This window comes from Ovis canadensis, chromosome 9, assembly GCF_042477335.2.
Source record: "Ovis canadensis isolate MfBH-ARS-UI-01 breed Bighorn chromosome 9, ARS-UI_OviCan_v2, whole genome shotgun sequence".
Taxonomy (NCBI): Eukaryota; Metazoa; Chordata; class Mammalia; order Artiodactyla; family Bovidae; genus Ovis; species Ovis canadensis.
Window position 1 is genome coordinate 21,610,012 of NC_091253.1, and position 13,188 is coordinate 21,623,199.

A 13,188-nucleotide genomic window follows, 5' to 3' on the forward strand; every position below is an offset into this window, starting at 1 on the left:
ATTTGATAGAAATTTAAAATATTCTTGGTCTTGTACATTACCTCAGTGGAGAATTGACTTAATATTCTAGACTTCATTTAAATAGAAACTCGAGCTGAGTTCTCTGAGCTGAGGCTTGGAGAACTTCAGTCTCAATATCTATAGTATGAAGGTACAGATGAGTTAACTGCTGAATCATATCCAAGAGGACATTGTTAGTACTTTGGAAAGGTGGGAACAGAATGTTAAATGACCACATTTATAGGTTGGCATTCTTTCCTCTGAAATTTACCTTTTATACATTTATTATTAGGGTAAGCATCACTATGTCATATTCTTAGGGGTAGAGGCAAAATATATTTAAACTACTTTCCAAAAATAAAAGCATAGGCTAGATTCCAAAGCCCATTCCATAGCCATCCCTTCCATTGCCATCCCACATGAGAGGGATGTATTTGTCATAATTGATGAGCAACATTATCAACCAAGGTTTATAATTTACATAACTATTCACCCTCAGTGTTTGCATTTTATGGGTTTTGACAAACAAATACTAAAATGCATCTCCCATTATGGTTTCATATAGAGTATTTTCACTGCTCTAAAATTCTCTGTGATCCAACTATTTATTCGCACCCCCTTCTCCTTTAACTCCTGGAAATCATTGTTTCTTTTACATTGTCTTTTATTAAAAAAAAAAAAAGTTTAGTCTCTTTAGATTCACTTAGTAATATTCATTTATGGAGAGGGAGGTGGGAGGGGGGATCAGGATGGGAAACAATCCATTAAATCCATTACTTGTGTGGCTAAAAGTTTAATGTATGATTCTACTCTCCCTTCTCATCACTTTAGCTTGCTTCTCTCCCAATAAACTCCATGTGGACAAGAACCATACACATCTAGTTTATTTCTATTTTCCACATCGATTACACATAATAGATTCTAAATAAGTATTTATTTTATCAAATAAACAAGAACATGGATAAGACTTTAAATATTTGGGTTTAATTAATCATGCAATAAATTTACAATATAGAGGATTTTGGGTACAGTGCCATACACAATCAAAGATATCATTAATTTCTTTCTAAACTAGTGGTTAACATGATTTAAAATATCTCTTGAGCCACAAGCTATCATGAAAAGAAATTATTATTTGTGAAGCATTAACTATTTGCCAGGCTAAGTGTTTTAGAGCATTATCTCATTTAATGTTTAATACAAACGTATCACAAGAATTATAGTTGTCCTTACTGTGCAAATGAGGAAACAGATTCAGAAAGTTTGAAACACTTATCCAGAGTTGGAAAATGTTAGAATTGCATCTGTTCATTAAATACCAATCCTATACTCATAAACACTTGGTCAGAGAGATTTTATTCTGCATTCAACTCTAGTTCTGATTTTTTTTTTCACTCAAGCTTTGCTCAAATTTCTGTCAAAAACAGTCTACACTATAAAAGACTTGACTCATACCATTCCTACAAAAATTCTCTTATAGGTTTATACCAAAATTTCTTATGTCGTATGATTCTTATGTTCCAACAAATGGAACTGCACATTTTACTTCTGCCAGTTGATTCTATAAATAATTAAATGCAGGCTAGGCAGCAAGAGGAAATTTGATAACACACATCTACTGCATTTCTTTGATGACAAAACCAATTTCTATTTATTTGCTTTTTCTGGCATTGCCATTGAGGAGCAGCAGAATTTTAGTGCATACCTTGGGGCCTGAGAGTCTTTTATTATTTATATTCAAAGCACCTGGTTTAACTTTTTTTTTTCTTAATTAAAAATAAATGAAACTAAGAAAAGTGTGGCTCTACAGGGAAAAACAAGACCTGTTGCTTATCCCTCTCCATGTGGTGCAGGGGCTCTGAGGTTCAACTGACTATGTTTGTTGAATTTGACTTTAGGTATTAGACGGTATCCTTGTACCACAGTGCTGATTTGTTTTGTCTTACTTTGTGTAGCTGTTTTCATGTCATTTGCACTTGCACTTCCAAGTAAAGTGAGGCTTGTAGGCAATGGCTCAGAACTTGAAGGTCAACTTCAAAACATTCTAACTGTATTCAAACTGTATGTCCAATCAACTTTAATCCAAAGAGAAAGCTAATGTGTCTGGTCAAAGTATGTTAGAGAAAATAGATAAATGTGTTAGTGTTAAGAAGGTATCTCGTTTAATGTTTTAACATGAAGATTTCACCCTTGTGTTTTCAAGGTAAAGTGTAAAATTATCAGTATTTCAAGGAGTCATTGATGCTTGTCATGGACAGAACTGTGGCTATTTTGGTAGGTGTTAAATGGCAACACAGTTGAAGAAAGAGATAAATAAATGATATTTATTAGTTAATGAGTTTTGATAGAGTTATATATACATGATGTTATGGATATCAAAAGAAAAATACAGAGCTCCCAACTTGATTTGATTACATTGGCTCAAGAAGTTCAGGATGGCAACACGTGCACATCTGTGGCAGATTCATATCAATGTATGACAAAACCAATACAATATTGTAAAGGAATCAGCCTCCAATTAAAATAAATAAATTTATAATTTTTAAAAAAGAAGTTTTCCAATAAGAAAAAAAGCCTGAATGACAAAGGTGACTGTAAGTTGTCCTCAGAGGACCGGTAGGAAAGTTTGCAAGTTGTTTACAAACAATGTACACGGAAAGATGTGAGGGTGTATTATTTTTTAAACAATATTACAATTTTCTGGAAAAGTTTGAGTAGGATAGGTGTTAGCTCTTCTCTAAATTTTTGGTTGAATTCAGCTGTGAAGCCGTATGGACCTGGGTTTTTGTTTGCTGGAAGATTTCTGATTACAGTTTCAATTTCTGTACTTGTGATGGGTCTGTTAAGACTTTCTATTTCTTCCTGGTTCAGTTTTGCAAGGTTGTACTTTTCTAAGGATTTTTCCATTTCTTCCATGTTGTGCATTTTATTGGCATGTAATAGCTAATAGTAGTCTCTTATGATCCTTTGTATTTCTGTGTTGTCTGTTGTGATTTCTCCATTTTCATTTTTAATTTTATTGATTTGATTTTTCTCCCTTCGTTTCTTGATGAGTTTGGCTAATGGTTTGTCACTTTTATTTATCCTCTCAAAGAAACAGCTTTGGCTTTGTTGATTTTTGCTATGGTCTCTTTTGTTTATTTTGCATTTATTTCTGTCCTAATTTTTTTTAACTTTATTTTACTTTACAATACTGTATTGGTTTTGCCATACATTGACATGAATCTGCCACGAGTGTACTTGAGTTCCCAATCCTGAACCCCCCTCCCACCCCATGTCATCTCTCTGGATCATCCCCATGCACCAGCCCCAAGCATCCTGTATCCCGTATCCAACATAGACTGTCTGCCCTAATTTTTAAGGTTCATTTCCTTCTACTAACCCTGGGTTCTTCATTTCTTCCTTTTCTAGTTGTTTTAGGTGTAGAGTTAGGTTATTAATTTGACTTTTTTCTTGTTTCTTGAGGTATGCTTGTATTGCTCTGAACTTTCCCCTTAGCACTGCTTTTACAGTATCTCACAGGTTTTGGGTTGTTGTGTTTTGATTTTCATTCGTTTCTATGTATATTTTGATTTTTTTTAAATTTCTTCAGTGATTTATTGGTTATTCAGCAGCGTGTTGTTCAGCCTCCATATGTTGCAATTTTTAATAGTTTTTCTCCTGTAATTGAGATCAAATCTTACTGCATTGTGGTCAGAAAAGATGCTTGGCATGATTTCAAATGCTTGAATTTACCAAGGCTAGATTTATGGCCTAGGATGTGATCTATCCTGAAGAAGGTTCCGCGTGCGCTTGAGAAAAAGGTGAAATTCATTGTTTTGGGGTGAAATGTCCTTTACATATCAATTAGGTCTAGCTGTTCTATTGTATCATTTAAAGTTTGTGTTTTCTTGTTAATTTTCCGTTTCATTGATCTATCCATAGGTGTGAGTAGGGTATTAAAGTCTCCCACTATTATTGTGTTATTATTAATTTCCCCTTCCATACTTGTAAGCATTTGTCTTACATATTGTGGTGCTCCTATGATAAAGTGAAAGTGAAGTCGCTCAGTCGTGTCTGACTCTTTGCAACCCCTAAGACTATAACCTACCAGGGTCCTCTGTCCATGGGATTCTCCAGGCAAGAATACTGGAGTGGGTTGCCGTTTCCTTCTTCAGGGGATCTTCCCAACCCAAGGATTGAACCCAGGTCTCCCGCCTTGCAGGCAAACACTATAACCTCTGAGCCACCAAGGAAGTGTGCATATATATTTCTAATTTTTATATCTTCTTCTTGGATTAATCCTTTGACCATTATGCAGTCTTCTTTGTCTCTTTTCACAGCCTTTGTTTTAAAGTCTATTTTATCTGATATGAGTATCACTACTCCTACTTTTTTTTTTTTTTTTGGTCTCTATTTGCATGGAATATCTTTTTCCAGCCCTTCAATTTCAGTTTGTACGTGTCCCTTGTTTTGAGGTGGGCCTCTTGTAGACAACATATATAGGGGTCTTGTTTTTGTATCCATTCAGCCAGTCTTTGTGTTTTGGTTGGGGCATTCAAGGTAAACTTCCAAACTCATTCTATGAAGACACCATCACCCTAATACCAAAACCAGACAAAGATGTCACACAAAAAAGAAAACTACAGGCCAATAGCACTGATGAACATAGATGAAAAAATCCTTAACAAAATTATAGCAAACAGAATCCAACAACGTATTAAAAAGATCATACACCATGACCAAGTGGGCTTTATCCCAGGGATCCAAGGATGCTTCAATATCCTCAAATCAATCAATGTAATACACCATATTAACGAACTGAAAAATAAAAGCCATACGATTATCTCAATAGATGCAGAGAAGGCCTTTGAAAAAATTCAACATTCATTTATGATAAAAACTCTCCAGAAAGCCAGAATAGAAGGAACATACGTCAACATAATAAAAGCTATATATGACAAACCCACAGCAAACGGTATCCTTAATGGTGAAAAATTAAAATCATATCCCCTGAAGTCAGGAGCAAGACAAGGGTGCCCACTTTCACCACTACTATTCAACATACTTTTGGAAGTTTTGGCCACAGCAATCAGAACAGAAACAGAAATAAAAGGAATCCTAATTGGAAAAAAGAAGCAAAACTCTCACTGTTTGCTGATTATGTAATCCTCTACATAGAAAACACTAAAGACTCCACCAGAAAATTACTAGAGCTAATCAATGAATATAGTAAAGTTGCAGGGTATAAAATCAACACACAGAAATCCCTTGCATTCCTGTACACTAATAATGAGAAAGTAGAAAAAGAAATTAAGGAAACAATTTCATTCACCATTGCAATGAAAAGAATAAAATACTTAGGAATATATCTACCTAAAGAAACTAAAGACCTATATATAGAAAACTATAAAACACTGGTGAAATAAATGAAAGAGGACACTAATAGACGGAGAAATATACCATGTTCATGAATCAGAAGAATCAATATAATGAAAATCAGTATCCTACCCAAAGCAATCTATAGAATCAATGCAATCCCTATCAAGCTACCAACGGTATTTTTCACAGAGCGAGAACAAATAATTTCACAATTTGTATGGAAATACAAAAAACCTTGAATAGTCAAAGCAATCTTGAGAAAGAAGAAGGGAACTGGAGGAATCACCCTGCCTGACTTCAGGCTCTACTACAAAGCCACAGTCATCAAGACAGTATGGTGCTGACACAAAGACAGACATATAGATCAATGGAACAAAATAGAAAGCCCAGAGATAAATCCACACACCTCTGGATACCTTATCTTTGACAAAGGAGGCAAGAATATACAATGGAGAAAAGACAATCTCTTTAACAAGTGGTGCTAGGAAAACTGGTCAACCACTTGTAAAAGAATGAAACTAGAACACTTTCTAACACCATACACAAAAATAAACTCAAAATGGATTAAAGATGTAAATGTAAGACAAGAAACTCTAAAACTCCTAGAAGAGACCATAGGCAACACACTCTCCAACATAAATCACAGCAGGATCCTCTATGACCCACCTCCCAGAATATTGGAAATAAAAGCAAAAATAAACAAATGGGACCTAATTAAATTTAAAAGCTCTGCACAACAAAGGAAACTATAAGCAAGGTGAAAAACAGCCTTCAGAATGGGAGAAAATAGTAGCAAATGAAGCAACTGACAAACAACTAATCTCAAAAATATACAAGCAACTCTTGCAGCTCAATTCCAGAAAAATAAATGACCCAATCAAAAAATGGGCCAAAGAACTAAATAGACATTTTTCCAAAGAAGACATACAGATGGCTAACAAACATATGAAAAGGTGCTCAACATCACTCATTATCAGAGAAATGCAAATCAAAACCATAATGTGGTAGCATTTCACGCCAGTCAGAATGGCTGAGATCCAAAAGTCTACAAACAATGTTGGAGAGGGTGTGGAGAAAAGGGATCCCTCTTATACTGTTGGTGGGAATGCCAACTAGTACAGCCACTATGGAGAACAGTATGGAGATTCCTTAAAAAACTTGAAATAGAACTGCCTTATGACCCAGCAATCCCACTGCTGGGCATACACACCAAGGAAACCAGAATGGAAAGAGACACGTGTACCCCAATATTCATCACAGCACTGTTTATAATAGCCAGGACATGGAAGCAACCTAGATGCCCATCAGCAGACAAATGGATAAGAAAGCTGTAGTACATATACACAATGGAGTATTACTCAGCCATTAAAAAGAATACATTTGAATCAGTTCTCATGAGGTGGATGAAACTGGAACCTATTATACAGAGTGAAGTAAGCCAGAAAGAAAAACACCAATACAGTATACTAACACATATATATTGAATTTGGAGAGATGGTAATGATAACCCTGTATGCGAGACAGCAAAAGAGACACAGATGTATGGAACAGTCTTTTGGACTCTGTGGGAGAGGGCAAGGGTGGGATGATTTGGGGGAATGTCATGGAAACATGTACAGTATCATATAAGAAACGAATCGCTAGTCCAGGTTCTATACAGGATGCTTGGGGCTGGTGCACTGTGATGACCCAGAGGGATGGTACGGGGAGGGAGGAAGGACGGGGGTTCAGGATGGGGAACACATGTACACCCATGGTGGATTCATGTTGATGTGTGGCAGAACCAATACAATATTTTAAAATAATTAGCCTCCAAATTAAATAAATTTAAATTAAAAAACACAACAATAACAACAAAATTACACATATTGTAGCTCTTCTTTAAAACTTGATTAACAGAATTTCTTGGAAATGTAATTTAAGTTTAAATTAAATCAAAATGAAAATAAAAATCATTTCTAAAAATGAAATGTAAAAAAGTTAAAAAAAAAAAAGAATAGAAACAGCTATAACACAGGTTATAAAGAAGTAAATGACCTAATATGTAAGTAAATAAGGATTATAAGAATTCAGAGAATGAAGACATCATTTTTATGGAATGAATTAAGAAATGAATCATGAAATTATCATCTTTTCTCATGAACAAGAGTTGAATACACTGTGACTAAGGAAAAATTATCTAAATTGCATAGGCATATAGTGGTAAGTAAACTTTCAACTTGCCAGCTTTCAAATGACCTTTGGGAAATCCTAGGTGTTCACACTGGGTGAACCTACAGTATCTGCTAGTTTCATCTATTTCTCTTGAAATATGGGTTAGCTCAGGGCATTTAACTTCTGAGATATTTTGGTGGTTCTTTTGCTTGTAGATACTTAGGTATGTGAATCAGATATCAGATTCTAGGACTGATGAGTCATAGACAGTTCGCTCTGGGAAATATTTAACTTGCTTGATTTAAATGTGGGAAGGATTTGTAAACCACAACTTAGAGGATGCTATTGGTATTAAGAACGGTCTTCCCTGGTTGTTCAATGGAAAAGAATCTAGCTGCCATTGCAGGAGACATGGTTTCTTTCTTGAGTTAGGAAGATCCTCTGGAGAACGAAATGGCAACAAATTCTAGTGTTCTTGCCTGGGAAATCCCAGGGACAGAGAAGCCTGGAATGCTACAGTCCACGGGGTTGCAAAAGAATTGAACATGACTTAGTGACTAAACAATAAACATTGGTATTAGGACTTCAGAGATTTCATTGTATCAGTCACACTGATTATTTGCACCTGTAGTAATTATGATACTTATTAAATGATTCTGATACTGAGGCTGAAAAAGTAGATTTCCCATACTGCTGTGGTAAATTAAATCAAACACAAACTATTTAAATTTAAATACAATGCTATTTCTAAGGTGAACTTTGCCACAGTTAAGTCTATAACTTTAAAATTCAAACTACTTCATCTTTTGAGGTTCAGTATTTATGAGTTAATGTGTAAGAAGGCCATCGGCACATCTTGATTACAATCACAGAGATGAAGAACAGTTTCATGTACCTGAGTGTGTTTACTGTGGAAGGTTGAAAAATACTATTCACTTAAAATTTGTAGGTATTCTATTCACATGGGGTCTTCCCAAGGGACACTAGTTGTAAAGAATCTGCCTGCCACTGAAAGAGACCCAAGAGATGCAGGTTGGGTCCCAGGGTTGAGAATTTACTCTGGAGTAGAAAATGGCAGCTCACTTCAATGTTCTTGCCTGAAAGTTCCATGGACAGAGGAGCCTAGCAGGCCACAGCCCACAGGGTCACAAACAGTAAGACACAGCTGAACTGACATACACTATTTATGTGCATCTTCTATCAAAATGTAATATGCTTGTTGCTATATGGACAGTTATATTTCTAAAAATTGGTCTAAACTTTTTCTTTCTTATGCAAAAAGAGTAGAAACATATTCAGAGCAAATTTATTCTAAAGGCAGTTTAATCCAAACTTTCTATAACTCAAAGAAATTTTAAAAACTTGTTTTTATGTACAAGTACATTTTCCAGTACAGAAAAAAAGTCTAAGTATTTCATTATAAACATATTAGAAATATATTATTTATGTACCTTGTTCTGAGTAATTTGTAGGCATAATTAACTTTCAAATGTGAAATTTCTAAATGGTTCTTTCATTTAGTGTTTACAAAGTGAGTATTAAATTATGAATCCATTGTACCATGAAGGTTTTTCAGTCACCTGTGAACTTGGTGGAAACCAAGTGATATGAAGATCTTGTCCTGAGACTCTAGTTCAGCATTTATAATCAATTTGTGTTGATTAGATCAAATAGTCTTTGTCTCCAATTCATTAAAACTGTTATTCTCATCTTCCAATCCAACATGAAGCAGCCTTACTTGGCCCAAGACAACAATCTCCCTGAGAGCACCCCTTACTGACCTATAAGAGTTTTTGGAAGAGAACATGTTGGTTATAGCAAATACCTTCATCCAACAAGGGAAAAGGAATGTAAAAGCAGAAACTCAAGATACATGGAATAACAGGCAAGGTTGGCTTTGGAGTACAAAATGAGGCAGGTCAAAGGCTAACAGAGTTTAACAGTGAATGCACTGTTCATAGAAAACACCCTCTTCCAACAACACAAGAGACAACTCAACAGATGAACACCACCAAAATCAGATTGATTATATTCTCTGCAGCCAAAGATGGAGAAGCTCTATACAGTCAGAAAAATAAGACCAGGAGCTGACTGTGACTCAGATTATGAACACCTTATTGCCAAATTCTGACTTAAATTGAAGAAAGTAGGGAAAACCACTAGGCCATTCAGTTCAGTAGCTCAGTCGTTTCTGACTCTTTGTGACCCCATTGACTGCAACACACCAGGCTTCCCTGTCCATCAGCAACTGCCAGAGCTTGCTCAAATTAATGTCCATTGAGCTGGTGATGCCATCCAACCATCTCATACTCTGTCTCCCCATCTCCTCCTGCCTTCAATCTTTCCCAGAATCAGGGACTTTTCCAATGAGTCAGTTTTTTTGGCATCAGGTGGCCAAATTATTGGAGGTTCAGCTTCAGCATCAGCCTTTCCAATGAATATTCAAGATTAATTTCCTTTAGGATTGGCTTATTTCATCTCTTTGCAGTTCAAGGAACTCTCAAGAGTGTTCTCCAACACCACATTTCAAAAGCATTAGTTCTTCAGTGCTCAGCTTTCTTTATAGTCCACCTGTAACATTCATACATGACTACTGCAAATTCAGGTATGCCTAAATCAAATCCTTTACAATCATAAAGTGGAAGTGACAAATAAATTCATGGTATTCAATCTGATAGACAGGAGTTCCTGAAGAACTGTGGATGGAGACTGATAACATTATACAGAAGGTGTTTATAAAAACCATGCTTAAGAAAAGTAAACGCAAAAAGCAAAAATGGTTATCTGGGTAGGCCATACAAAGAGCTGAAAAAAGAAGAGAAGTGAAAGGCAAAGGAGGAAAGAAAAAAATGTACCCATCTGAATGCAATGTCCCAAAGACTAGCAAGGAGAGATAAGAAAGCCTTCTTAAGTTAGCAATGAAAAGAAATAGAGAAAAACAACAGAATGGGAAAGACTAGAGGTCTCTTCAAGAAAATCAGAGATACCAAGGGAACATTTCATGCAAAGATGGACACAATAAAGGACAGAAATTGTATGGACCTAACAAAAGCAGAAGAGATGAAGAGGAGGCAAGATTTCACAGAACTATATTTAAAAAATCTTCATGACACAGATAATCGTGATGGTGTGATCACTCACCTAGAGCCAGACATCCAGGAGTGTGAAGCCAAGTGGGCCTTAGGAAGCATTACTACAAAGCTAGTGGAGGTGATGGAATTCCAGTTGAGCTATTTCAAATCCTAAAAGATGATGCTGTGAAAGTGCTGCACCCAATATGACAGCAAATTTGGAAAACACAACAGTGGCACAAGACTGGAAAATATCAGTTTTCATTCAAATCCCAAAGAAAGGCAATGCCAAAGAATGCTCAAACTACTGGACAATTGCACTCATTTCAATAAATAATGATCAAAATCATTCAAGCAAGGCTTCAATAGTATGTGAACCAAGAGCTTCCAGATGGACAAGCAGGATTAAAAATGGCAGAGGATTCAGAGCTCAAATTGCCAATATCCGTTGGATCAAATAAAATCAAGAAAATTCCAGAGAAACATCTATTTCCGCTTCACTGACTATGTGAAGGTCTTTGACTATGTAGATCACAATAAACTGTGGAAAATACTTAAAGAGATGGAAATACCAAACCACCTTATCTGCCTCCTAAGAAACCTGTATGCTGGTCAAAAAGCAACAGTTAGAACCGGACATGAAACAATGGACTTTTTCCAAATTGGAAAAGGAATATATCAAGGCTATGTATCGTCACTCTGCTTATTTAACTTATATGCAAAGTACATCCTGCTAAATGCTTGGCTGGAGGAAGCACAAGCACAAGATTGAATCAAGATTGCTGGGAGAAACATCAATAATCTCAGATATGCAGATGACACAGCCTTTATGGCAGAAAGTGAAGAGGAGCTAAAGAGCTTCTTGATGAAGCTGAAAGAGGAGAGTGAAAAAGTTGGCTTAAAACTCAACGTTCAAAAATGGAGATCATGGCAACCAGTCCCATCACCCCAAGGCAAATAGATGGAGAAACAATGGAAACAGTGACAGACTATTTTCTTGGGCTCCAAAATCACTGTAGATCGTTACTGCAGCCATGAAATTAAAAGACACTCACTCCTTGGAAGTAAATCTATGTCAAACATAGAAAGCATATTAAAGAGCAGAGACTTCAGTTTGCTGACACATGTCTGTGTAGTCAAAGTTACGCTTTTTCCAGTATTATTTATGGGTGTGGGAGTTGAACGATAAAGAAGGCTGAGCACCGAAGGATTGACGATTTCAAACTGTGGAGTTCGAGAAGATTCTTGAGAGTCCCTTGGATGGGCTGCAAGGAGATCAAACCATTCAATCCTAAAGGGAATCAAACCTGAATATTCATTGTAAAGACTGATGCTGAAGCTGAAACTCCAAAATTTGGCCATCTGATGTGACTCATTGGAAAAGACCCTGATGCTGGGAAAGACAGAAGGCAGGAGGAAAAGGGGATGAGATAGGGCAAGATGGTTGGATGGCATTATGAACTCAATGGATATGAGTTTCAGCAAACTCCTGGAGATGATAAAGGACAGGGAAGCCTGGCCTGTACTCCATGGTGTTGCAAAGAGTTGGACATGACCGACTGACTGAACAACAACAGGAAATCTCACACACAGAACCAGCTATAGGGACTATTTTCACTCTTAAAAAGCTATATAATACAGGGAGTTCCAAATATGTCAAACAATCATCACAGTAAGACAGCTAATATTTAGGATCTGCCCAATATTTTATGAAAAAACTGTAGTGGTGTACTGTGGACCCTTGAGCAGAGCAACATATGTTTAAACTGCATAATCTACTTACACAGGGAAGTTTTTTGTTGTCTTTTATTTATTTATTTATTTTTTAGTAGTAAATGCTATAGCACGACATGCTCTGCAGTTTGTTGGATCAGAGGATACAGAACCCCTGAAAAAGAGAAATTGATAAACAGATTTTTGACTGTGTGGAAGGCCCGAACCCCAAATCCCAACATTGTTCAAGGGTCAACTCTACTAAAAAAAAAAAAAAAAAAAAAAAAAAAATTAAGGAACTCAGGAAAACCTAATGAGAGAACATGTTAAAGAGACTACTGAACTGAACAACAACAACAACAAAAATTGCTATCTAGATTACCTGGGTTAAAGGTGGGAATATATGGCAAAAACGGAATTTAGGATGGAAAACAATGTAAGTGAAAATGGAGTTAGCCTAACATACATGAAAATGTGGTAAGATATGATAATAAGTTTTGAGAAATGACAGTGGCTTTGTGTGCTAAGCTAAATTGTGTTTGCTTTTTCCTAGGAAGAGGAGTAATTCACTGATGATTTTCACATGCTGAGGAATGACTTGCTCAGAGTTTATTTTAAAAGATGACTGGCACACATTCCACCAGAACAAGAGGCAATGACATTGTCTGTCCTTCTGCCAACAGTTACTCCCCTCTAGAATTTGCTGTGTTCAGTTGCTCAGTCTTGTCTGATTCTTTGCAATCCTATGCACTGGGACCTGCCAGGCTCTTCTGTCCATGGGATTCTCTAGGCAAGAATACTGGAATGGATTGCCATTTTCTCCTCCACTAGGACTTGCTGAACACCCATAAAACTCACTAAAGGCTCTATTGTTTTTAGTACCCAAAGC